Source organism: Pseudochaenichthys georgianus, chromosome 12 (genome assembly GCF_902827115.2).
Source record: "Pseudochaenichthys georgianus chromosome 12, fPseGeo1.2, whole genome shotgun sequence".
NCBI classification, from domain to species: Eukaryota; Metazoa; Chordata; class Actinopteri; order Perciformes; family Channichthyidae; genus Pseudochaenichthys; species Pseudochaenichthys georgianus.
This window is the reverse complement of record NC_047514.1, coordinates 8,053,492-8,079,948: the sequence shown is the minus strand read 5'-3', so window position 1 is coordinate 8,079,948 and position 26,457 is coordinate 8,053,492. Positions and strand designations below refer to the sequence as shown.

The 26,457-nt window shown below is 40.0% G+C and overlaps 1 protein-coding gene across 1 annotated transcript in view; it reads right to left on the bottom strand.

The window, feature by feature from the left end:
- The window catches only part of il11ra (interleukin 11 receptor subunit alpha), a 51,787-nt gene extending 26,751 nt beyond the window's left edge, over nt 1–25,036 (bottom strand). Inside the window, exon 1 of the mRNA XM_034096575.1 lies at nt 24,897–25,036. The gene's annotated coding sequence lies outside the window, so the exon portion shown is untranslated. The remainder of the gene's footprint in view (nt 1–24,896) is intronic.
- Between the last annotated feature and the right edge of the window lie 1,421 nt (nt 25,037–26,457).

The following is a 26,457-nucleotide window of genomic DNA, read 5'->3' as shown; positions in this document are numbered from 1 at the left end:
GCACACACACACACACACACACACACACACACACACACACACACACACACACACACACACACACACACACACACACACACACACACACACACACACACACACACACACACACACACACACACACACACACACACACACACACACACACACACACACACACACACACACACACACACACACACACACACACACACACACACACACACACACACAGTACTGAAGCCAACCTCACATAAACAAACATGCTGAAATGCATAATGGGGTGAAGGCTGGACTAAAAACACACATTTCCACTCACATTAAAACACATGTCCCTCAACCTGTAAGCTATACCCATGTGTACGGTTAAATGTGTGTGTACAGTATATACACATGTGTATAAGATGGACAGAGAATGTGAAGACTGTAAACACATCACGCAGAGCAACGAGTGCCACACACACACACCACATTTTGACAGTTTTGCAATTGATACCCTGCTGGTTTCACAATATATTACCAGATTGGTGAAAGATCAATTACATACAGAAAAAGCACATGCATGTCATCAACATTTCTATCCCTTTTGAAGAGAGTGTTAAAGCGTGGATGATTTACCCCCACATTTGAGCACGTATGATATATTGCCTTGTGTCATTTTGTGCATTTGTATCTCTTGTTGAAACATAGTATCTACCCAATTTTGATAAAACTGCAGGTATTAATGGAAGACAATGAAGTACACAAAACAGCCATTGTGTTAGATCTCTGACTCAATGTGTTTTTGGTATACTTATGAAGATCATAATAATGCTACGGCCATTTCACAACTTGAATAACTGTTGTATTGCGTGCTCATTACTGACTACGGCTGGTGTGAAATTCGTAGGAAATCTGGTGACTTATTATAGAGCCATCCCAAACTGAAAGATACTGTACTTGATGATAATGGAGAAAGAGTTAGAAAAAGGATCTGTGCAAAGGGATAACAGATGAATCCCACCCACAGCCAGCTTTCAATCGTCTGCATGCAGCAAGTGTTTTTATACAACAGTGCTTAGTAGGGTTTGAAAAAATAGCACTCCTTGCTGGCAGACAGTGCCATAGTAAACACCACCATGAGCTAATACAAACCACAGCCAGGAATAGAACCCTTTGTCTCTTGTTTAAATAACTAGTTGTACCGAAAAAGGAAAATCTAGAGAAGCTCTGGGACTTCGTAAACAGTTTTAGACTGGGAAAGTCACACAGGATCGGTAATTAAATCTCCTGAGGAAATAGCAAACTTGCTTCTTCTATATTAAGCACAAAGTAAAGTTTGTACGCAAAGAAAACTAGAAAAACAACATTTCTAGACTATTTTCATCCTACAAATAGAACTCTTTGGCCGAATTAACAAAGAACTGTACCCCTTTAACTGCCTTCTAAAAACATCTAGTCATGTTAAAGCATCCTGGCAATTCAGTAGTAAAGCCCATTTAATCAAAAATGTGCAATTACACTTAAAATGTGTTTATGAGGCATGGGTCTATGAGACCAAGGATGGTAAGGCATTTTGAGCATAAGTTCTCATTCTGGGAAGTGAGTAAGGCAAGGCAAGGCAAGTTTATTTATATAGCACATTAAAAAGAAAAGATAATAAAATAAACATTAAAAGAAAAAATACATGGATAAAAGTTACAGTGCAGTTTAAGATGTAAATAGTTCAATTAAAAGCAGCGGCAAAAAGAAAAGTTTTTAGTCTGGATTTAAAAGTAGTCAGAGTTGCAGCGGATCTGCAGTTTTCTGGGAGTTTGTTCCAGATATTTGGAGCATAATAACTGAACACTGCTTCTCCATGTTTAGTTCTGACTCTGGGGACAGAAAGCTGACCAGTCCCTGAAGACCTGAGAGATCTGGATGGTTCATAATTTAGCAGTAGGTCAAAAATGTATTTTGGGCCTAAACCATTCAGTGCTTTATAAACCAGCAGCAGTATTTTGAAATCTATTCTTTGACACACAGGAAGCCAGTGTAAAGACTTCAGAACAGTAGTGATGTGATCCACATTCTTAGTGTTAGTGAGGACTCGAGCAGCAGCGTTCTGAATTAGCTGCAGCTTTCTAATCTATTTTTTAGTGAGACCTGTAAAGACACCATTACAGTAGTCCAGTCTACTGAAGATAAAAGCATGGACAAGTTTTTCCAAATCCCTTTTAATCCTAGATATGTTCTTTAGGTGATAGTAGGCTGATTTAGTAACTGTTTTAATGTGACTGTTGAAACTCAGGTCAGAGTCCATGACTACACCTAGATTTCTGGCTTTATCTGTTGTTTTGAACATTGCAGACTGAAGCTCAGCGCTAACTTTTATACGTTCTGCCTTGGCTCCAAAGACCATTACCTCAGTTTTATCTTTGTTTAATTGGAGAAAGTTCTGACACATCCAGTCATTGATTTGTTCAATGCACTTACTCAGTGTTTGAATTGGAGCATAGTCTCCTGGTGAAATTGTTACGTACATTTGTGTGTCATCTGCATAGCTATGGTAACATATTTTGTTGTTCTTCATTATCTGAGCCAGTGGTAGCATGTAGATGTTAAAGAGAAGAGGCCCCAAGATGGAGCCTTGAGGAACCCCACATGTCATATTTGTCAACTCAGATGTGTATTTACCTATAGAAACAAAGTTTTTTTCTGTCCTTTAAGTAGGATTCAAACCAATTTAGAGCTGTTTCCGAAAGTCCCACCCAGTTTTCCAGTCGGTCTCCTAATATGTTGTGGTCAACAGTGTCAAACGCAGCACTGAGATCTAATAATACTAACACTGAAGTTCTGCCACTGTCTGTGTTTAAGTGGATGTCATTGAAGACCTTTACAAGAGCAGTCTTAGTGCTGTGGTTTGGACGAAAGCCTGACTGGAACACATCGAAACAGTTGTTTAAATGCAAGAAATTACTCAACTGTTGAAAAACAACTTTTTCAATGATTTTACCTAGAAATGGCAGGTTTGATATGGGCATGTAATTGTTCATTACTGAAGCATCTAGATTATTCTTTTTTAAGAGCGATTTAATGACAAAAAAATACCTGAGTGAAGAGATTTGTTTACTATATGAAGTAGATCTGAGGCCATGCAACAAAAAACATCTTTGAAAAATCCTGTTGGAATAATATCAAGGCAGCAGGAGGATTTCAGAAGTTGAATAATGTCCTCGAGGTTTTTATCATTAATCTGATGGAATTGTGTCATGATGTCTGAATTGATATTAGGTGGACATAGGGACAACACATTTGCTGTACCTGATGCAGAGGCACTGACTGCTTGTCAGATTTTCTGAATGTTGTCAGTGAAGAAGGAGGCAAAATCATTGCATGCCCTGGTGGATAGAAATTCAGAGGCTACTGACACTGGGAGGTTAGTTAGTCTGTCGACGGTAGCAAACAAGGCACGTGCATTGTTTTTGGTAATGATGTCAGAGAAGAAAGACTGTCGTGCGTTTTTCAATTCCAAATTATAAAGGCCAAGTCTCTCTTTATAGATTTCAAAGTGAACCTGGAGATTTGTTTTTCGCCACCTACGTTCAGCTTTTCGACACTCTCTTTTTTCTGCTCTCACGGTCATGGCCTTTCTCCATGGAGATATTTTCTTCCCAGTCACTTCCTTTACCTTAGTTGGAGCAATGGCATCTATAACATTTTTAATTTTTGAATTAAAATGATCTACTAGCTCATTTACTGAGATGTTAGCAGGGGAAAGTGTGGAAGAAAAATTCTGAGTAAACATTTCCCTAGTATTTTCAGTTAAATATTGCTTTGTGGTTACCTCTTTTTGAAAAAAATTGTGAACAGAAATAGAGCTCTCAAAGAAAACACAGGAATGGTCAGACAGTGCAACATCAGTCACCACAACCTTAGAGATATTCAGACCCTTTGAGATAATTAAGTCCAGAGTGTGCCCCTTATTGTGCGTGGGCTCCGTCACATGCTGAGTCAGTCCATAGTTATCAAGAACACAAAACAGTTCTTTAGCCCCTCTGTCCTGGGGGTTGTCAACATGGATGTTAAAATCACCAACAATGACTAGACGGTCAAAGTCAATACACACTATAGACAGCAGTTCAGTAAAGTCATCAAAAAAGCTTGCACAGTATTTGGGTGGTCTATAGATATTTAGGAACAGAGCTCGAGAGGAGCATTTCAGCTGAAGGGCCACATATTCAAAAGAAGCAAAGTTCCCATAAGATGTCTTCCTGCATTGAATGGAATCATTGAACAAAATAGCAACTCCACCCCCTTTCTTATGCATTCTTTCCTGACTCATAAAACTAAAGTTGGGAGGGGTTGATTCAATAAGAACAGCTGCACTGTTATTTTGTTCAATCCAAGTTTCCGTTAAAAACATAAAATCAAGATTGTGCTTAGTGATAAAATCATTGATTAAAAATGTTTTTCCTGCCACAGACCTGACATTTAATAAAGCTAGTTTAAGTTGGTTATATACACTATCAGTAAGATTTTTTGTGACAAGCTGTGGCTGACATGGAATCACTGCTAAATTTGATAAACTCACACAAACGTTTGAGCACTTCCTGTTTCCAAGCTGATTCACCGCTCTTAATCTATTACCTATCAACACAGATATCGGCAAAGCTACAGGCAGGCAGGGCCTGGCATGTCCTGGAAAGAGTTGAGAGTGCCATACGCCCTTGAGCCTGGACCCAGCACATATCAGTAAGAGTTTGTTGCGTTTTGTACACACACAACCTTATCAGGCTTCGGAGACTGCAGATGCTTTCTTGAAGGGAGGGGAGGTGGCTGACATAGGCACGGTGATGGAGACGGGGGAGATGGTGCGGGGGTAAAGGACATGCTGCCAGGGGGGGGATTGTGGTTGACGTAGGCACGGTGATGAAGACGGGGGAGATGGTGCGCGTCTCTGCGGTGATTTTGGTGGGCGTTGTTGAGGAGCGGGGGTAAAGGACATGCTGCCAACCCTGCGTATCGCCTTAGTTTGGTCTTTGAACTCCAGGAAGGAATCGGTGCCAACCCTCTGTATCTCCGTCGTGTGTTCAGCAATCTCCAGGAGGGTGGGCGAGGGTGAAAGGGTGAACGGAGAGTAGAGAGAGCTGTGGGGTGAAGGAAGAGTATCCTCAGAGGTGATAGGGGGGGTGAAGGGCGGTGGAGACTCCTCCATTTGTCTCCCATAATCAAGACATTCCTCAGGCGGGTGCAATGATAAATTTTCAAGGTTTTCTGAGCGATGTGTTGTGTCTTTCTCTTGTTTTGATTCCTCTTGCTGCTTGTTCTTGGCAGAGGGAACAGATTGATGATGTAGGCAGTTGAATACGTTAGAGATAAACAATTTCACTCCTGACTTGTTCAGACAAACTCCATTTGCCTTAAAAAGATGTCTGCGGTCCCAGAACAAGTTAAAGTTGTCAATATAATTGACAGAATGGTCAATACAGACAGTTGAAAGCCAGGTATTCAGTGCAAACAATCTGCTGAATCTCTCCACTCCTCTTTTGACTGGCGGTAGAAGGCCACTGATGAACACCTCTGCATTTAGAGAGCTGACAGTTTCCAACAGACATTTAAAGTCTTTTTTCAGCACTTCTGACTGTTGTTTCACAACATCATTTGTTCCAATGTGCAGTACCACATTCTTCACAGTCGGATGTTCAGCCCCAATATGCAGGATCTTCTCAGCCAAGTCAGCAGAGTACTTTGGTGTTGTTCTTACTACACAGACCTTTTACATCTCTTACAGCAGAGTCACCCACAATCAGAGTTTCAGGCCCAGTCGTTAGCTTTCCCTCTAGCCTTTTACTTTTGGAGTAGCTATTGGTCCTTACCCTGCTGTGTGAAGAGGACAGGTTATCCAGGTCATTAGAAAGAGATCTCCGGTTCTGTGTCAGCGGAGCGTATCTGTTCTGGATTGGCACACTCGGTGGTTTAGGAGGATTGTTTGTAATTCTTCCTTTAGCAGCTGCCCACGGCTGTTTCCTAGTAGGAACAGGGGTTGAAGAGGCACTCTTCCTTGGTGATAACAATGCAGGCCAGCCGGTCGCATTACAGATTTCAGAGCGCTGGGATCTGCCTGTTGTTCGTCCTCCCAAATCCCATGGAAATGATTTACTCTTCGGCCTTGCACCCACAGAGTTCGAGGGAGGACTACCACTTGTAGATTTATTACCCGGTACACAGCCCTCCTGTTCCTTGGAATCCTTGTAGCTGCTAACTAGCTTTGAGTTAGCATGCCTTTGTCCATTCTTTTGCAACACTGGAAAAGTGGTGTCATTCCAACCTAGTCCATTCACTTCCACGTTAACTTCCAACCGTTGCATTTTCATTTCCAACACAGCCATCTTCTGTAGAAGTTTGTGGAAGTCATCTGTAGAGAACGGAGGCATTTTGCTGCTAACTAGCTTAAGCTAAATAGCATGCAGTAGCTGTTGCTAGGCCACGCTACTGTAAGACTGAGGTCGTCGTAAAAATATTGAAATATGGCTGAAACCCTCCGTCTATTTACGAAGAATAACTGTCCCAGTGATAGGTTAATGTCCAGGAGCCGCTGCTCGAAGTTTTCAGAAAAGAAAAATAGAAAAACAGCATAAAAAACTAAGCAGAGGCAAGAGCAAGCAGAAAAGCGTCTGCACTGTAAGAAGGCTACACACAGAGTCGAGGTCAGAATTGTTCTTTTTCACAGATTATAGAACAAGGTTTGATCTCCAGAACTGATGTCATTTCTATGAACTTAAAAGAACGTTTTTTTTATTGTTTCCAGTGACATGTCCAACTTTTTCTTGGTAAATAGCTTCATAAAGTCTGCTTTTAAAATCACTTCTATGAGGTGGGACATTTTGTTCCAGCTTGGTGGCTCTCAGGCACTCTTTCAAGAGAGCCTAAGCACCAAAAACAGAGTGGCCAAACAGATGTTTTACTGGACTACTTCTTGGCTCAAAAACGAAGCCATGGCAAACCTTCCTCAAGGAATGGTGTAGCAAAACACATGATACATGGTTCCGTAAGTATCACAGATTTCAGGTCTATCTTTGGGAGCCAGACAATGCGACAAATTATTTACGCCTCAATGTTACACACATAACACACAAATGCAACATTGTGTGTTTAGCCAGGCTATCATTCTAAATGGAGAGTGTTTTCTTCTATCTCTGAATTCCTAGACATCTATGAGGCGAAACAATAAATGAAAACATTTCTGTATTGCCAATAGGCTGTGAAATAATATTCTTCATTTTACCAACATCAAACTAACTATGAATATTTAAGCATCAGGTCATCTTATGGACATTTTTGGCACAAATACAACACTTAAAATGCCCATGTTTGCACATAATTAAATGAAAATGCATCTTCCAAGCTTTCTTTCTACTTTTAGTGCCAGATGAGCATCAAAATAGACTTTTAGAGGACGGAGAGGAGAGGGGAGGGGAGGGGAAAACTCTCCAGGCCCCCAGAGTTATCTGGGTTTTATTAACTGACCCCTCGCCTCCGGTCATTTTGCAAAAGTGGCCCCCTGGCAAAGTTAGTTCACTTAGCTGTCATGATGCTTGTTAATGAGGGCAGTGTCTTCCAGCTCTGGTTTTTCATTGGCATTCAACAAACTGCTCGCTGTACTAAAGCCATCCATCGGACTAGCATAGGTTGGCTGGTCATCTTTTCCAAAGAGCATGAACTGCAGTTCATTAGGAATACAATTGTAAACCAAACCAGCAACAGAGAGTACAAGTTGTGGTGAACCTTGTTTACAAACTGGTTTTCTTGTAAAGTAAACCTAATTAAGCAAGTAAGAAAAGGTGACAAACGAAAACTTTTCCATCAACAAAATCAAATGGAACATGTGATCTCATGTTGGGCTGTGTTAAACTACGCTTAACTGTTTGGACTACGTTCAACTGGAGTCAGCTGTCAGCACCAGAATATTACCGTAAACCGCAGCACTTTATTACTGTGGTTTGGAAAATTCAGAGCGATAATGTTCTAGTTAAGACTCCCAGTCATACTGACCTAAACATTTGTGAATGCATCTACCAGTGTTCTCTGACGAATCACAAGAGTGTGTGATGATCACGTGTGTGTTCGTATATCGTGATTCTAAGTATCTGAAGTGAAGCAGAACAGTTTGAATCAATACTTCTGGTAGCCAGAGGAAGATGATGGTCCAACAAACATCTGTTCTGTATGAGCCAATGACAAGCTCTTTAAACATACACCCACGTACCCGCCCACATCTGCTCTCTATTATCCAACAAGGCACACACACACACACACACACACACACACACACACACACACACACACACACACACACACACACACACACACACACACACACACACACACACACACACACACACACACACACACACACACACACACACACACACACACACACACACACACACACACACACACACACACACACACACACACACACACACACACACACACACACACACACACACACACACACACACACACACACACACACACACACACACACACACACACACACACACACACACACACACACACACACTTTTGCTGGGTGATCAATTACTAGCTATGCAAAGCCAACCAATCACCAGCGAGCATTTTCTTTTGTGTCCCTTAGATGAAATTCTCTATATTTTGTGTAAGTGGTAAGTAAAGTGGAACCTATCATTTTAAAATGGCTGCATTTACTTTCTGAGTGAACCAAACGAAGAGCTCTATCTAGATTGATCAGGCATGTGTCACTTGATGGCTTATTGTCAGAGCCTGAAATACAAATATATAAAAACGCATCAATAAAAACGCATCAATACACACACACACACACACACACACACACACACACACACACACACACACACACACACACACACACACACACACACACACACACACACACACACACACACACACACACACACACACACACACACACACACACACACACACACACACACACACACACACACACACACACACACACACACACACACACACACACTTCTAATGATAGCAGTACAAAAGTTCTGCTCTGCCATACTCTGATGATCTGAGTTATGAGCTTGTGTATTTCTGTGTGTGCGTGCGTGCGTACATTCGATTGGCGCCACACTACTGCTGGGAGCAATTATACAGACATGAAGCAGATAGTTGAAGATTTCTGTTTTATGCAACGCTGCAAAACACACATGTATGATTATACACGTTAAAATATGATAAACAGAGTCGTCTTTATGAGATTTGTTCACATTGACACAGTGTCATTACAACACGATATATTGATTAAAACACAAGCATTCCAGAGGCTAACACACATTTCCCTTTGAACCCTGATTATTGCAAAGATATTTAATAAAAAAATCTTTATCCTATCGAGTGTCATAACTGTGTCAAATCAGAACACAAATGGTACACAGATACACGCATTAAAAAAATTCTTATGATCCCCATGCTTAGACTTTTTTTCTCAGTATCACACTTACTGTACGGCAAAACCCTGATCCTATTTATTCCAAAAAAGCAAAAAGTCGACTTAATAAAAAAGAAAAATGCGATGAAATACGATTTCCCAATATATATGTAGGATGTGACAGACTTTTAAAGCTCCATTTGTAAGGCTCATAAAGGGCTTGTTTGTAATTCAGTAAAGCCCTACTATCAATATCTCTTTCCCTGTTATCCATATTTCTATGGACATACAGGCAGAGCAGCGTTTCCGACAGGGGGGGCGTTTTGGCCCCATTTGTCAAAAAAAAATTATAATTTGAGAGAAGATCGAGAGTTTTTAATCGCTTGAAATGACGAAAAGGAAAAATGACAAGGACATCCCTCTGTTGGAGGGGCAAAGGAGTCTGGTGGGATTATTTTCGCCGCCAGCAAAGTGCGTTCTTGTCACGAAAAAAACAAAACAAAACACCGCCGCATCTTCCTAGGACCATGCCAGGAGGGATGTCCCTATCGGCAGGGAGATGTAAAGAGATGGTATAACGGCCCCTACACACGGCGCCGTGCGTTGACGCTTCAACGCTTCTGCCCTTTCAATTTGAATGGGGTGACATCACGCTTCGCCGAACTGCATTGTGGGAGCAAAGCGTACTGTAGCTCACTTCAAAAGTAGAGCAATGTTCTACTTTTGAAGCTTCGACAGAAACGTCAGCCAATCAAATCATACGCCAGTACAAGCTCTCGCCAATCAAACCGCTGCTTGTGTGTCCGGGGCGGGAGATTCAGGTGATTGGTTGTTGGTCTAGCTTCAGACATCCCCGCCGGCAAGCGTCAACGCAGCCCTGGTCTGGCGGAAACACTGAGGCAGAGAACTCAAACTATTACAATTGCTTTGTATATGACCCATCACATGCCAAAAGACAGCATTTTGAGTAGTTAAGACTAAACTTGAAAATAACAACAAATGGCAGGTCTACCTTAAACATCTAGTGATATATTGAAAGAAGAGGGAAGAAGTATCATCACAAAGTGGTAGTTAAGTCTAAATATTTTTCCTCTGGGCAGCCTATTAGATGGGAGTATGTTTGTTTGTGCCCGAGTTCATGTTTGTTTGACTTTCACCGACAGATGACCTTTAATACAGCCGGCAAAGAGCTTTCGCCATGTGTGCAGCAGGAGGGAAACATGGGAAACCTATAGAGCCAAATTACACATGTTAGGGCACACACACACACAACATAGAAACCCCGCCCCCAACACCCAGTTCCACACACACACAAACACACACACGACCCCTGTTCGCTAGAGCTATGAGTCACTCTGCTGGGAACTCCATGCTTTCCCTATTACTACCGCCTGACTGACTGAGGGTCCTAACAAGCTGAGAGATAGGTAGCCGGTCTAGAAGGTAACAGAAAGGAGATACAGAAAGATACAAAAAAAATAGGTTAAAAAAACCAGAAAAAAATAAATAACTGAGGTTTAGAGAGAGGAGAAATTAACCAGAAATGTGAGAAATAGTTGGATAAAAAGAGGCAGAAAGGTGAAAACAATTGAGATGTATGAGCCTCAAATGTACTTGAACTACACTAGTAAGACAGTTGGTCAACTTCCAGTCACTGCGAACTCTAAAGAAGAGGAAAAATCTGTCCTATGAGGCATAAAAACGAGAAAGACATACTTTTGTAATTACTACCGTCTGACTCTGTTAAAAAATGCAGCTGGAAACGAGACAGAGAAGAAAGAAAGAAGCTGAGATACTGAATTATCTAAATGTGATCCACATTTGAATAAATGCCTGTCTTGCTAGACACACATTAGCAAAGTGTTTATATATACATTCAATCATTTATATTATAGGATGTTCTAACTTAACACTTGGTAAGCATTTCAATGAAAAATGGCTGGACAGGAAGAGATCCTGAGATAAGATATATCAACAAAAGACTGGTTTTATTTAAATCAAGCCAAAGTTCTTAAGCACAATCAGCTGTACACACTGTTACTGTCTATCAAGGGCCACATTGTGATTAAATGAGCCACTATTCGCTACTATCACTTACTTGTAAGCAGTGGTGTCGTGGTCGTTGGACGCGGGGGATCGCCACTTATTTGGTGCCCCCACTTTTTTGAAGTATGATTATAGTCTAATAAATATAAAATCATTGCCAGTGTTATCAGTTGCAAGTGTTTGTTGTCATAATGATGAAAACATAATACATTTCACAGTAATTATAATAAAAACGTAGCACAAGTATTTATGCAACTTGATTTGAAGCGTGTGTGTGTGTGTGTGTGTGTGTGTGTGTGTGTGTGTGTGTGTGTGTGTGTGTGTGTGTGTGTGTGTGTGTGTGTGTGTGTGGAGTGACCAGGGCCCTTTCTCATTTCACTAATTCCCCTCCTTGACTCCCCTACTCGACTCCTATCCTCGTGTCTTAGTCCCGCCCACAGGAGATGCGAGCGAGGAGAGAGGAGGGGAAGCAGCAGGCGGTTAGAGAAATGAGAACTCCTCTCCTCTGAGCGGTCATTTTAAAGAGACGTCCATTAATGATGACAGGAGGCACAGCAGCCCTCTGTCTGATGGACAGATGTGTTCATGACCACTTATATATTTACTTTGATTCATTCACAGTGCGGTATAATGAGACAATAACAGGCTACAGATGCGGACATACAGTATATACACACACACGTATATATGTATGTATATATATTTATACAATGTCAGAATCAAACAAGTATGAGAGGACTCTCATAATAACGTTATGAGACCTCTCTGGTCGCTACAATGAGGAAAATAAATTACGGGCCAAATGTTTTATTTACAAGTATTAAAAGTAAGCATAGGACACCAAACCAACTGAGACCTGTCTGTCCGCCGCACGCACGCACGCACGCACTCTCTTAGCCACTGTTTAAATCTAGAAAAGAGTTGTAAGCATGGTGACCTTGCGTCATGCAGCCACAGGGAGTTATTCGCTCCAAGTACGTTTTTCTCTTCTAAACCATTCAAACCGTTATCATTTGGGATTTGATAATGTGTTATTCATGTAGGTTCAGCATTGGAATTGAAATAGAAAGCAAATGGGGGGTAGAAAATAAAGACCCCCAAAAAAAACAAAGGATCACCAAGGGAATAAAATGGAAAAACATTTGGAAAGAAGTATTTTTAAGTGGGCTGAAGTATGCAGAAATCTGGACAGACCAGTAGGGTCACAACTGGAGAAACATCTGTATCTGTATGAGGCGTGTGGCGCAGTGTATAGAGCGTTGGTGTTCGGATCAGGGGAGCACAGGTTCACACTTCACCCCCAAGTTGCTCCTGTGGGGATTGTCCGCACAGTATTGAGTATGTAAGTCGCTTTGGATAAAAGCGTCTAACAAGTGACATCTAATGTATTCTTTCTGAATGTGTAATATGGACTTCCAATGCTCCCAACATTCAATCACAAATCAACTTAAGATGACACACACTTGAAAAAAAGTTCTATACAAAATGCCATTATTTTGCCAACATCTATCATTCCGTAGTAATAATAGATGGAACTATTAAAAACAAGTGTGCAAAAAGGCTTTTGGCAGCTTGGTTTTCATGCCAGGTCAATTCTTATTCTATTTGACGGTATCAGCCAAAAAGATCAGGCAGAAAGGCAAACAGCCCGCATACAACGTGCGCAAAGGCTGAGGCAAAACACACACACGCACAGGGTTGACCTGTAGTACACTGTAGGATCTACAGAAGGACTTTCCTGTCAAGGCTAGGCTAGCACAATATGGAAAAAATAACAAATTGCGATATGCTTGGCGATATTAGACGGATTTATCACAAAGAAATATTACATTTATCGTGGTATCATTTTTCAAGACGATCTTTACCAAACAAGGTTTTTTTCATTAGGTCTGTAGAAAACCGTTTGTACGCACATACCAAAAAAATGCACTAATTGCAATTTGTTTATTTCACAATCCATTGACATTTGGATGACATTTTGAGTAATTGTGCAGCCCTAGTCAAGGAAGTAAGTGTGGCAAACAAACCCAATATATGTCAGTTTGAAGACCAAATAAAGTAGACTTTAAATCGACAGAAGGGCAACCTCTGCAAGAAATAATTGTCAACAATCTCATTACTGTGGGTGTTCTTTTCTGGAAGCAGGATGCCACGCAGTTTATCGCCGTGTTGCTAAATGAGTGACAGATTGGGATTGAGCCCTCATCAGACACAGACCTGGCTCACAAGCAGCCGACTACACAACCAGTTAGCCTCAGATAGAGAGGCCTATAGGGCGCTGATTTACAGTGTGCCGCCATGATTTGGTTTCAAAGTTTGTTGATGTTGGGACGCTCTGTGTTTGTGTGTACGTGTCTTGTGTGTGTGTTGGTTTATCGCTTGAGTGATCCAGGAGTAAGATTATGGAGCTTGTGTGAGATCAAAGGCAGTGGGAGAGGGGGGGGAGATTTGAAGAGTAAAAGTCTGTCAAACTAGCAAAAAGCTCTATGAGTTTGTGTTTACTCTCTGACCGACAAATACAAAGTGTTAATCGAATACACCGTGTGATTTCTTTTAAATAAACAAATTGAGTAAAACGGATTCAGTAAAAGGGTCAAGTAACGTCAATATTAATAGGCTTTTAGGTGCAGATGTTGATTTTTGGACAATTTTATATGACGAAGGTTTCTTTTCATTTCCGATGACGATATGTAGAGAGCAGAGAGGTAGATAAATAATGCCAAAATATTGTTTATTAGTTTGTTTCTTTGCATTTGATAAAAGGCAAAAATAAAGAAATACCAACGAATGAGTCACAAAGTTGCTGAACTTATGAGCATTTATTTCGCACTATTATGGTATACACTGTCTTTGTTTTCCTAAGAAGATTAGCTCATCATCTGTATTTACTTATTTTAGGAAAAATATGCAAATAAACCTCTTCTGAAAAAAGTGAATTATCCTCCAAAAACAACTTGAATTTCAGCGCACTTAAAAACAACATTTATCAGCAAATAGCAGCATATTTATTTTCTCTACGAAACAACAAACATCTTTAATAGATTTTCCGCCTCTCTTAATATTGACCCGGGGAAAACCAACTAATTAAAAATCTGTCAATATGGTCTTCAAATATGCTTCTCAAACACAAGACACAGAGATACGTTTCCTCTCCCGTTTTATAATGATTTGATACTATCATTTGTTGGTATGGTAGCTTCATTTGCAAAAGGATAATTGGTCCTTTAAATTGAGTTAAACATGTTACTAATACTGCTTGTATTCTACCACCATTAAGAAGTCTGTATATAAAAACAATGAAGAGAAACATATTTGCAATGGGTCTTGACCAGTCTATGGGCTTGACTGACATCTACTAACAACTTCAATGTAATGTGTTTGAATACATTTTGCTAAACTAAACAAATACTGAGGATTGTTTGTCATATCCATCAATCCAAGAGGAGAGAGTTTCAGGTCTATCTTTTTTTTTATTTTAAGCACCGCGCTGTGTTTTTGAAATGCATTGATTTCAACACTGCTTGACTCATTGCAACCGACCTTAACACCGCAAATACATCTCTCTTCAAAAGAACATACAGTTCAGCAAAAATAATATAACAAACTGCCATCCGCAGACAATTCCATATTTAGCAAACTCTGACCTACCATTCATACGAAGTAAATGTGGTAGCTCAGAACCATTTGTAATAGTAAGTTCGATTTTTTAGGCAATGTATTGTCTTTAAATGGAATAAATCATTATGCAGATGAGATGACATGTCTTTAGGACTCACTTCATGAGAAAATAGAAAAAAGTACTTCATTCATACGGAGGCTGATCCCTGAACAACAACAAGCGCTACGGTCTCAGCTGTGAGCAACACTTTATCCCCTTTTGTTTGCTTCTTGCATACTTGTTTTATTTGTAGCGTTTTGTATTTTTGTTTCGTCCAGTTGGTGAATGTTTCCTAAATGTGTTATTCCTAAATGTGTTATCAAGTTGTCTGCATGTGTTAACTTTTGGCATATTTGTGTTTTTATATTTGCATCGTTTTTGAAACTGCAGCATGTTTCTCCTATTGATATTGTTTTGGCCCGGTGTAGCGCGTTAGCACCTGTCGGCTAACGTACATTTAGCCTCTAAACTAGTCCAAACATTTCCAAGAACATCTAACAACTAAAAATGTCAAATGTAATGAACCAAAACTACACTTTTCTTATAAATGATCTGCCTAATGCAAACAATTTCCGGCCCGGCTAAAGTAACTGGATGGCCTACCTGCCTGTCAGTCTTCCACCTGTGCACAAACTTATCTCGTGCCCTCATTGGTCATGTGCGCGTTCGTGTGTTAGAGGAGGGGCTCTGTAAGGAAGTGGCAGATTTTTTCCGGTTGTGTATTTTCAAATTCTAGCGATCTCGAGCCGGTTTCTCCAAAATTACCTACCCCACCTTTAACAACATCTAAGAAACATTGCTAGTGTAGTCTTGGCTTCAATCTCATGTCATCTATCACCTATCTGCCAAATCAGATATGTTCACCATGCTCGATAGCACCAGTGTATTCTCCTTTAGGACTGTTAACACTCCATGAAGACAACAAACACTGCAGAAAAAAGAAGGGAGGCAGGGTAGCAGACAGAGAGAAAGAAAGACAGCAAATTCAATAATAAAGACGTCTATAGGGAGTCACAGGAGGGGAGCTAAACAGTGAACAAAGGGAGAAAAACTTAAAGGAAGAAGAGATGGAAAATACAGAAGATGTGTGTTAAAGGTAGAAGCAGGTTCATACTTATCTTTCAAAGACATTCCAACAGAACTATGTCATCACACACACACACACACACACACACACACACACACACACACACACACACACACACACACACACACACACACACACACACACACACACACACACACACACACACACACACACACACACACACACACACACACACACACACACACACACACACACACACACACACACACACACACACACACACACACACGTTTTTGCTTCCCCTGAGACATTTTGCTGCATCATAACCACATCATTTAAACAGACAAGTCAATCTATTATGTATTAGTCCGGTAAAAATAGCTGCCGTGTCGCAGCGGAAACGCAAACACGACCAGGTCCACTGACAGGTCCACTGACACACTCCGGCGTCTACTGAACTACATTGCACACTCTCAAGTATTTATTAGATGGTGCTTTTAAGTGATGAGTGGTGACATTTTCAAACAAAGGGTTTCCTTTAAAAACTAGACCACCCACCGTTACGTTTTATGCATTAAGCGGAAACTCTAGTGCAGAGGGAAATAAAACAAGTTAATAGTAGTGTTTTTCAGTTTGTGCCAGCCATCTTTAATCCTCTCCCTTCTGCTTTAGAGTCTTTCTTTTAGTTTTGGCACTCAGTCAGCATAATTGGACAGAGAAGGAAATGATTCAAGACATTTAATAAAGCATACTAAATGGTTTTCAAAAGAAATTAACCAGTTAAAAAGTCCTAAGATACCACAGAATCCGTATTTTGAAAATGTCTCCCACTGAAGTCTATTGTGGAGATTTCAAGTTGACACATCTCAGTTAAAAAAACAACTTTTATCTGCAAAGGAAACATGTATCACTTAATTTTCCTACCCATGCAAATCATAATCCAGATACATTATGAATATGGTCTGCAAAGGCCTTCATATTCAAACCGGATTCTTCCCTGCAGTGGAGGCAAAGGCTTTATCATTCAAATGACTTAAATCATGGAAACTGCTTGCACAGAAGAGCAGTGTAATTTTAGATGACTATACACACTGACACACATACATTATTCACACCAGGAAATGTCCCTTTTCAACCACTAGAGCCATAATTGGGGCACTCTTCCTCAGTGACAGAAGTATCCACACTGTGTTTAGTTTAGCGGTACTGTCGGCCTTAAGGCTCAAAAGCCAGCATTGCTAATGTCTTGAGAGTCTGGACAGATGTGATTCAGCCTGTCCAAACCTGGCAACAGCTGCCTACGAGTCACACTTCAGGGCTTACTGCTTGCTGTTTCTAACACATTGTGTCCTTAGTATGAAAGTGTACTAATAAGCAGAGATATGCACTTCACAAAATACACAAATTCGAAAGAGATATGACGATTTAATCATTTGTTTCACAACTTAATTTAGGGCTGAGAAATAGAAGACATGACAGAGTAGGTTTGACCATTGGTGCTTTCACAATTATTAACACAATGAGAATTTTGCTAAATAATCGTAGGATATAATACCTAAGCAAGTAAAAAGAAAAACTCTATCTAAGAGGATTTCTAGCCTTATCATACAATAGTGATATAATGTCACTATTTTGTCAAGCGCTAACTAAATGTGGACAGAAGAGTTCTATGTTACGCTTACTTTCACTCCATGCACCTGAACATTAAACCCCACGGCGACGGTAAAAGTGAGTCTGTATTAAGGAACCTATTTAAATAACTAGATGGTGGTGGGTCTATGTGCTCAGCTGAAGAACTGCTCTAATTTCATGTTGGACATCTGGTTCACAAACAGAACATTTTCAGGTTGAGCGGTGACGGTAAATATGAACACCTGCATGGTGGGAGTCAACACTCAGAAGCCAAGATGCTGGTCGATGTTTGCCACAGCAGCTTGTAAATCAATCCACAGTATTCGACACGCTGGTTTGGCAGGTAACCTCTCGTGATCTGGAGGTAGAGTTTTATACCAAAGCAATCAGTAGAGTGTTTTCCCAGCACAGACTAATATTCTGCCAAACTCTAATAATCTCCCCAGTTAGCTGTATTTTCACAGTCAACACTGCACTGCATAGAGTAGCTACAGAATATATGGCTAAGCTAAGAGGTGTTGTTTACACTGGCAATATTGCAGCAATATGTCAAAAGTGCCGTCCTCTGAGACCAGATCAAATATTATATTTTCTTGGAGTTGAAGCCGGTTTAGGTCCAGAGGATCAGAATCACGTTTGCATGAGAAAGAAGTTTATTCTCTTATGTATCTTTCCTGAAGAGATCACAGTATGCATTCTCTTTAGCAGAAAAGCTGAGCTTTATTTCAACAGTAATTCGCCCCAACAAGTGATAAGCTTAGTACCAACATCAAACAGTCCTCTGGCATTGTAAAGTGCTTTATGGCACAAATGACACAGTGGTATCCCTAATCATCTCTCCTTAACTCACATTAAACTGTGTTTAATGTAGAAGTGGGTCAAATATTAATATTATATCCATATTGTGATATGAGACTGGATATTGTCTTAGGTTTTAGAGATTGTACTATGTTAAGTTTTGTCAAATCACATTTAATTTGGCCGTAATCTTAAATACAGCCCATTTTTTACTTGAAATGTAAGCTAATACCGACCTTGAGGGTGGTGTGAAAGGCCAACTTCTATACATCGTCATTGGTATAGAGACTACGATGTGTGCAAGAGATAATATCTACATTGAATGAAACATAATGTACTTTTTCAAGGAAGTTTACCTAGACTACTAATACTAAAGTAGACAATGGCTATTAGCGGGCACGGTAAATGAAACACTACCTTTGGCTCATCCTGTTTAATATTGGATCCATTACGTAAGCGCAGTCGGAAACATTACCCTTCTGCAGCTTCTTTGCTTGCCGTTGCAGAGATGGCACCTCAAGTTAAATACACAAATCAAATGTAAATCAAATGTAAAACAAGGCAACATAAACACAACTTCAACCACAATGAAAAGTCTGCATCTGGGATAATCATTAACAGGTAATCAGGTATGATGCATTCATTTGGCCCTAAACTGTAGTACCAAAGACAACATTACTGCAGCAGAGGGGTTGTAAAGTTTTTGTTATAGAAATCTTGAACATACATCCAACGTTCTGTTTTCTGTTTGGTATCACGCATGCAATAAAGCTTGATCATGCTCTGGAACAGTTTTCTCTTCAATATGAATCTGAAATAGCTGTTTCTAAGGCTGTCATTCTGTGTATTTTACAAATGAAACATCATACTAATCCATTCTTATGTAACTTTCTTGAATTTGTTGGTCATCAAATGTCCTTCAACAGTAACATTAAGTGGTTATCCATTGTAATCTCATAGCAGGCCAAATGAGGGTGATTTTAAGATTATTTCCAGAGTGAAACAAAATGGAGTCTGCTGGCAAATCAGTTTTTCGATTTAAAACAGATGCAGCAAACTTGCTTGATGTTTGGCATCAGTCCCCATACATCAAGGAGCAAGTATTAGGTTTCTTTGCAGAGCTGTCATTATATCCAACCACCATTCTCCCATCATACAGGGAGTCTTTTTTGCAGAATAGGCAGAGTAAGCACTGGCAGAAGTTTCATCTGGGCAGGAGCGTACCTCAAAAGATGGAAAAACCCTTCCTGTCCAGCAACTGTTACACTTTGACCATCACTGTCCTAATTGTTCACATGATCTCAAAAGAAGCCAAAGCACCAAGCCACAACGCCAAGCCGTACTTAAGTGGCTTGACCAATGCGGTTTGGATCTGATTTAAACATCAGATAATCACTGTAGCACAAGACATGAACAAAGCAGGTTGTGAATAAAAAGCTGTTTCTCGCAGAATAACTCGTGGTAAGTACGAGTGGGGATAAATTGCATGAAGGCAGCACAGAGGAGAAGAAATACCCCAATCTTGGCCCCTCAGAGTTGGTTTAATATCAAGTGCTGGCTCTCTGTGTCTCACACACACACAAGCGCACACCAAGAACAGTGTAGCCTCAGACCTGGCAAGCGCCATTCGAGTTCTTGGAGCAGCTTTCTCTCTAATTTAAAGTTGATTGCCGTGGGCCCTCTGTGTGTGATTAGTGAAATATGAGTGTGGCGAAAGAGAGTACCGAGGCTTGGACTGAGTTTAGCTCTGTGTGCATGTGATTAAGGGGCTGGTGTACGCACAAAAGTAGTGGATCCTATGAATGTATGTCTATGCAGGCGTGTATATGTGCATGCCGTGTGAAGGTCTAAGTGGAGCCTGTGCATATTTGTGTGTATGTGGTTTTTGGCCGGAGCTAGTGCAGAGATCTGAGTGCCAGTGAGAGCTGTCTGCAGGGAATCAAGCGGAGCTCAAGGCCAGCCGAATAACAGTGCCTTTCTCTAACTAGAATGAGGTGTTCCGAGGTGACTTTGACTCAATAGAGACGTACTTCAAAATGAGCTGAAGTAAAGATGGAGTTAATAGGTGTAGGTCTGTAGTCTTAAACTGCAAAAAGGGTTCAACGTGGAACAGATGTGGGGATTTGAATGCAACATTGGTGTAGAGGTGAATCAAATCCCTGTGTCGGATAGGCAGTGCTGGGAGAAGTACTCAGATCCTTTACTTCAAATAAAGTAGAAAGAATACAGTCTGAAAATACTTCGTTACAAGTAAAAGTCCTCCATTCAAAATGATACTTAAGTACAGAAGTCTCATCGTCTAAATGTACTTAATGTATCAAAAGTATAAATACTATTTCAGCAGAAAGCCACTTATCACAGTTTGTAATATTATGGAATATTATTCTCTTTTTATCACAATTTGTTTTTAGAGCATTTTAATGTTTTAGTTTGTCAACCACTTTTACATACTTAAAATACAAGTTAATAGTTACTATAGGTGCTGCAAAAACTATGATATTCCCTTCTTTAATGTAGCGGATTTGAAGTATAAAGTAGCAATAAATGTTAATACATATGTAAAGCACAAGTACGTCAAAATAGTAAGTAAAGTATTTGATTAAAGTACTTAGGTAAAATACTTTTAGTTATATTAGACCACTGCTGATTGATTATTTCTCCCTGAGCATTGAAATGATTGATTTTATAATCATTTTAAAGACATTTTAACGACTCCCACACTTAACTGGAGCTACAGGTAAATTCAATGCGTTCCTCAGCATAATGTTTTGCGTCAAACGTCGGCTCATTTGACTGTAAGTGCTAATCCAAGAATTGAAGTATGAGCCTTCCCCTTGGCTACACTACAGTTAACATGACTACACAAAGCCACACTAAATGCATTGCATATGCTGCCGTCAAGCCTTTAAGGATGTTCCTTTTATTACATAGCAATATTTTATATTCAATCTTTCTTACATCTTCACAGGCTTCAAAAGGCGTCATAATGTGTCAGCCATGTTCAGATTAAGATATTAAACTATTCTCGGAAATCTGAGCACCTTGGATTTCCCTTTCTTTTTCGGATATCCCTGTGGTGCCAAAGTCCAAAGAGCACATTTGTTCGCCCAGCTCATAACAATCCTTTTACAGGTTTTTTGGTCACAGTGTTTAAAAAGCAAAAATACACTCCATGTTTCCTTTTATAGAGACGGAAGACTTGGGAATCCATGGTTAGGCCAGCTTCCCAAAGGCAAACCGTAAGGTGACTGGCGTCTCTTGTTTTTCTTACTCTCTGTAAATGTTCCTTCACACTGATAAAGTGGGAGAGCTGGTGTTCTGCTGCTACACAGTGTCAACGCCAGTTTTTCTTTCAAATTAGCTAAGGAAAATTGTCTGAATGGAGTTAAAAACATAGAAGTAGACAGTGAACTTGGGACCACTGAAAACATGGGACAGATTAACATTGCAAGACTGACTAAAGCACTTCTGTCTCTGTTTTACTGCCATATGGGAGTGTTGGGAGTAAATGAGCTCCAAGTGGTCAACAGACAGCCAACAAACAACAGTCTATAAGTGTGAACTCTTCCCTTTAATCTCTCAAACAACAAACGGAGACAACCCACTTGCCTGCACACAGCTTTTTGTGGTCCAATCACAGTCAAACAGCATAATGTGATAGGGACAACTTTACCCAAAAAGAAGGCAACACTGACACCTGACCGACAATCCTGTGCACTAAAAAAAACACCATAAGCAACTTCTGAACTTATTCCGACATACTTAAATCCTAATTAATCCATAAATCCCCTGTTTTCAACATTTAAAGTAGCAGAGTGGAACAGCCACACAATCGATTTAATCAAAACTGAGTTACACTTGAATGGATGCAACCTGATACCTGCAAACAAAACAAGCTTCACTAAGGCTTTCATACATAGATGAATTCTCATCACAACTTCACTGATAATAACAATAAGACTTTTTTAAGGCTCCTTTCAAGACACCCAAGGTCCTGCTTTGAGAGATAAAACAAACAAGACAAAAACTATAAAAGATTTCAATCAAATATGTAATTTTCTAGGAAAAAAACAACAAAATCATTCGAATGATGACTCAAAATGAAATGTTTCAATGCAAATTGTGTGCCTCTTCAACTACATTTGCTGCAACATGTTTTTCTGTATCATCCCCTTGAACACACAGACCTGAACACCACGCATTTCAGGGAAAGGTTCAAATCCTTCCGCTAAATACTTAATGTGTAATGTTACATAGTGTTGAAGAGCGTAGAGTTCATATTCAAACCTCCTCCTGAAAGCTTAACGGCCCGTCCACACAGCGGCGTGCGCTGACGCTTGCCGGCGGGCGTGTCTGAAACTCGACCAACAACCAATCACATGAATCTCCCGCCCCTGACACACAAGCAGCGGTTTGATTGGCTAGAGCTTGTACTGGCATATGATTCGATTGGCTGACGCTTCTGCCGAGGCGTCAAAAGTTGAACATTGCTCAACTTTTGCAGCGAGCCACGCCAGCTACGCTCCACGTCGCTTCCCACGATGCATTTCGGCTAAAAGTGACGTCACCCCATTCAAAGTGAATGGGGTGACGTCAACGCACGCCGCTGTGTGGACGGGCCGTTAGGAAAACTTCCACAAATGAGCATTTCGTATGTCAATCAATCCATTGCCTTGAATTCTAAAAGAAAGATGTGTTTTTGTCTCATGCCTCCAAGAAGAACAAACAATCATAAAACAGAGAAAGACTTGATCTGGGCCGCTTTAATAACAGCAAAACGCTATCCAAAGATGTGTATGACGTTTCATATGTTGCAGTGTAATCCACGTTTAATGTATCCAGTCATTATTACCTCCAAAACACATACCTTTTCACTAGAAATCTTACAGTTTTAAAAATGTCAGACGTGCATGGACAAGGAGCGTGAGACTATTTATGCGAATTGTTTTTATAAGTTCAGTTTAGCAAATCATGCATGCACTGCTCTTATAAAACGCAGCCACCACATTAATCAATGAATCACAAATTGTCCGTTTTTTTTATGGTTATCGCTCCAGCGTGCGAGAAACACAAAGTTGACATCAAGAAGTCAATTTTAACATAACTTCTTGATGTAAAACATATTTTGCCAGAGTATTATTCCTTTCACCTTGACTTTCTTGCTGGCTTTACACTTGACAAGGGTTGCATCTTCCTTTCCATCGTGAACTTTGACGCTTAAAATCGGGTAACACTTGAGAAAGACAAATACATTGGGGTAAATTTGATTCTAATTGGATGCAGGCTAGTCCTTCTGCCTTTCTCTACCTTCCCTCTCCTGAAACACCCCCAGGCTTCATCTTTCGGCTTAGTCTGTTTGCATTCCTGTTGAGCTCTATTTAAAGGCTTCATCCCTCCACTGGCTGGAGGAATGCACATCTGTAGAGAAACCCCGTCCCACTGTCTCTGTCTCCCTTTCTCTGGATGTGTGTCTGTGCAGTATTATGTTTCTAACTGCGGACTCGCAGCATTAACCTTTACTGCTGCCCCGTAACCATAATTGTGTATATAAATATACAAAAAGTAAGAGCCGGAAGAAGACTAATGTTGTTTATCACATCAACGAGTGCTTTTTGGTGACTCAGTATGTTGTAGCTGTGTCCTTACACTGCAGAGTGTTTCCAGGGCTGTGTAGAAGAAAACAATTCCACAAAAAGCCACAGCAACAACAGTGCTGTGATGTATTAAGATGTATATTAAAGAAATAAACAGTGTTGCATGTATTTAAAAAATACAGCTTAGAAACCACAGTTGCCAACAATTAACACAAAGGATACAAGTCTATCAAATTGAAGATGTTTTTACAAATCCATTAGTTCAACAAGAAAAAAGAATATATATCTTTTTTTTTTCTTTAAAAATCTAAATTCCAGAAATACTAAATGTGCTTTATGGTGCAATTATCGACCTATAACGTTCAATAAGAATACATTTGGACCAAAAACACAGCTGTTGTAATCAACAAGTAAGAAAAACAACCCCAGTTTAGCTCATAATTATCAAACAATAAAATACATACATTATAGAATATTGCCATGTGGGAGACATTGCTATAAACCATATAAAAACATGTAATGTCACAAGTGTTTTTGGTGCCAAAGAAGCTAAAGAGGGAGCAACATGTAAGCTAGCAGCCTGACACATCCCCATGGAATAACATTGGAGTAAACTTCCCTCTGTTCCCTCCTGTCCCGGGTGAGTGAGGCGGATAAACTTTTCGCCCCACACGCGCGCAGCTGCTAATTCCCACTACCCCTGTTTTAACAGTTCAAAAACAACAAACTTACCTTGGAAAATCTCCCCGAGTCAGACAGGCATTATTATGTTGTCGCCTTCCATAGTTGGGACTTTCTCGAGTTGTTCTTCAGCTCCCCAGGACGGACTACAGAGGGGCACGAGAGCAACAAAGTCGGACAGGCAGCAGGAGGCGGGGAGGAAGGAGGCCAGACATGACTGCCGCCGCCTGGTTGGAGGAGCCGGCTGTCAATCATCCAGTTTAAGTGGGCGGTTCCTAACTGTAAAGGGATTATTGAGGCTGAGATGTCAGCACTGATCCCAGGTCTGAGGTCTGCGGAATGTGGCAGAGAAAAACAAATGGAGGCCTCCCGCAGCATCAGTTTTCATGGGAATGTTCAGCAAGGTGGTGATGGTTGGTAGAAAACTGCCAAAAATGTACTAAAATATGTATAATTTTAATTAACGCGGTCTTAGTTAATGGTGAATTTAGTGTATATCATAATGATATTACTGTATGCATGCCACTTCACCACTGATTTACATTTTTATTTGACTGTTCTTGTTCCATATTATTTTAAATGCACTCTTATTTATTTAATAATTTTTCTAGTAATCCAATTCTAAGTAACCTTTTGATTAATGATGATTTGTTTTGACATAAAAAGAGGAGACAATGATTTCAAAAAGACAAGTGCCAACATTGATGAAAAATGTTAGGTATATTTAATATATACTGAATAATGTATATTATAACTTACATTTCAGCCTTCTTCTGGGAAGTACAAGTAGCACTTGGAATACATTGTGAGTAGAATGTGTTGCCAATGTGCACAAAACACACTATAATCCACATTTGCTGTTTTCCTCGACCACCTAATTTCAACCAAACATATTTTAGTGGGCTTTAAATAGCTATTTTTGAAACAATAAGCTAGTCCATTTGCTATATATATATATATATATATATATATATATGTATTGTTAATTCTACTTTATGAGACAGGACCCTGATTTATTTATGTATTTGTTATGTAGCTTACCTGTTATGTGATGAGTACAGGAACACATTAAACACATTAATGGTTCCAGTGATTTATGCTTTCGCAGACAATAAATTGCATGGCAGGAGCATCTCATTATCGAAAGCACTGACCTTTTATCCTCCTACTTGAATGTGCTGGGAAAACACATCTGTCAATGTAGCAGTCAGATGCCGCAATACAGCCTCGCAGCTATCTGATGCAAAATCAACACACAAAGGCGTTTGGGCGTCACAAAGGTACAGGGTTCTATTGTAGTTGTGCCATATTGGTTTGCATTGTACAGGAGTGCCTTTTAAATTGTCAAACCATTTTACAGCACTATTCATGCTTCAAAATAGCACCTTTTTATACATATTATCAGAATTGTACATACTTTGTATAGGTTCAATAACTTGCCTTCACAGCAATCATACATTAGAGTTACAATTTGATATGAGAAAAATGAAAATTATTTGATCTAATTATAAATCTGTACATGTATCAACATAATATAACTCATAAAATATGTTAACACATTACAAAAGGGCAATAATTAACAAATTAACAAACTGTTGCTTTGGTTGTCAGA